Below are 2644 nucleotides of genomic sequence, written 5' to 3'. Positions count from 1 at the left end.
CGCAAGCGCCCTGCGGCCGCGCCAATGAGACCGCGGACACGGAGCATGCGTGAGAGCCCCGCCCCTCAAACCTCTTCCAAATGGGTGGAGCGTTTCCAGGGTGCCCAGCGCCTTCCTCAGTTGCATTGGCCCGGGAACCGTGGCGCCCGATTTCGAAATGATCCAATAGTTGGGAACGCTACTGCATCCTTTTGGGGGGCGTAGTTTGGGCCAATATTCCAGGGTAATACTTGTGATTTATTTTTTCGCTTTCCCCCCTCCTTCCCAATCTGTAAATTCTCATTTCTGTGATCTCCCACTTGTCGCTTAAATCCCTCAGTTTGATTGGTCTTTATATGGAGGGACAGATTTCCTTTTTTCAGAACACTAGACCACAGGCAAGTGAAGAAACTAAACCCGGTATAGAAATGTAGACAATCTGACGCTCTTGCAAGCTAATAAGAGACACTCATTTTCATTTTTACAACCAGCATTAGCTTCTAAGATGTTAGGGAAAGTCCTGAAAAACAAGGAGCATTTTTTTTTCTTTCTTTATAGGATTTTCAGAGACCCTACCAATCGTGACTTGGCACTGGGAGGCCTGGAATTATTAATTTAATACATGCCTCCTTAGCAGTTACCATTACCATGTGCTGAGCACGATTCTAAGAGCTTAAGAAATGTTAGCACTATGTTTTTAATGGGGGAAGGGGGAAAGGTGTAGCTCGAGTGGTTAGAGACAGGATTTTGCATGTCTTAGGATCCTTCCTGGTTTTTTTTTTTAAGTTTTTTTAAAAATTTATTTGTTCTCTTTTGTTGCCCTTGTTGTTTTATCGTTGTAGTCATTGTTGTTGTTATTGATGTCGTCGTTGTTGGATAGGACAGAGAGAAATGGAGAGAGGAGGGGAAGACAGAGAGGGGGAGAGAAAGACAGACACCTGCAGACCTGCTTCACCACCTGTGAAGAGACTCCCCTGCAGGTGGGGAGCCGAGGGCTCGAACCGGGATCCTTACTCTGTTCTTGTGCTTTGAGCCACATGTGCTTAACCCGCTGCGCTACCACCCAACTCCCATAGAGTCCTTCCTGTTTCTTTTTTTAAAAAATTTATTTTTTTTAATATTTATTTTATTTATTTATTCCCTTTGTTGCCCTTGTTTAATTGTTGTAGTTATTATTGTTGTTGTCCTTGTTGGATAGGACAGAGAGAAATGGAGAGAGGAGGGGAAGACAGGAGGAGAGAAAGATAGACACCTGCAGACCTGCTTCACCGCCTGTGAAGTGACTCCCCTGCAGGTGGGGAGCTGGGGCTCGAACCGGGATCCTTATGCCGGTTCTTGTGTGCTTTGCACCACCTGCGCTTAACCCACTGTGCTACAGCCCGACTCCCGAGTCCTTCCTGTTTCTATCCCCAGTGCCACAGGTAATTAAGTAGCCCTCTGGCTTGTCTTTCTCCCTCTCCTGGTGAAGCTCTCTGTCTCGTAATAAATTAAATAGACCTTTTTAAAAAAGGAAATGCTGTCTTGTTTATTTCTTCTTTTAATTTTTTATTATCTTTATTTATTTACTGGATAGAGACAGCCAGAAATTGAGAGGTAGGGGGAGATAACAAAGGGAGAGAGAGAGGAAGATATCTTCAGCCCTGCTTTGCAACTTGTGAAGCTTACCCCCGTATAGGTGGGGACTGGGGACTTGAACCCTGTTCCTTGCACATTGTAACATGTGCACTCAAACAGGTGTTCCACCACCTGGCCCCCCTTGTTGATTTCTCAATACTTGAATAGCCCTAGATATTAATCATGTATATAGAAATCAAACATTTCTACACCTAGTAAGTATTAGGGAACTTTAGGAAATCTTCATGTCTAGTTTCATCCCTACTCTTCCCTGTTTCTTCTATTAAGCTTGCTAAACCCAATTCTCACTTTATTCTTTGAAGTTTGTGTTTTCAGCTTATGAGAGTTTTTAAAGCATAGTAGGATATTTTCCCTTAAAATTGCCTATATTGTGGCCAGGGAGGTGGGTTCAAGGGTAGAAGGCAGGATTTGTACCATGATATTTCGTATGCCAGGAAGATGTTCTGGTCTCTTTTCCCCTCTCATCAAATATATATTTTAAAATTGTTGTGGGGGGTGACTGGGCAATGGGGTACCCAGTTAAATGCAAACATTACCGTGTGCAAGGGCCTGGGTTCGAGCCCCCACTCCCCGTCTACAGGAGAGACACTTCAGGAGTGGTGAAGTGAGTCTGTCTCCCTCTCCCCCTTCCCTCTCCCTTCTCAATCTCTCTGTCCTACCAAATAAAATAGAAAGAAAGAAATTTTTTAAAAAGGAAAAAAATGGCCACTGGGAACAGTGGATTCTTAGTGCTGATTCTGAGCCCCTGAGTAATAACCGTGGTGACAATTTAAGTAAATAAATAAATAAATAAATAAATACTATGCTTTTGCCCCTTTATTGGGGAGCTTAATGGTTTACAGTCAACAGTAAAATACCGTAGTTTATACATGTGTAAGATTAGTTTTCCACATAACAATTCAACCCCCTTTAAGTCCTCTTCTACCATCATATTCCAGGACCTGAACTCTATCCCCACCCCAATCTTACTATGGTGCAATACAACTATCTATGTTTTTCTATCTGCTACACTGAAAGCTCTTTCTTTTTT

This window comes from Erinaceus europaeus, chromosome X (assembly GCF_950295315.1).
Source record: "Erinaceus europaeus chromosome X, mEriEur2.1, whole genome shotgun sequence".
Classification (NCBI taxonomy): Eukaryota; Metazoa; Chordata; class Mammalia; order Eulipotyphla; family Erinaceidae; genus Erinaceus; species Erinaceus europaeus.
Note: the sequence above shows the minus strand (reverse complement) of the source record.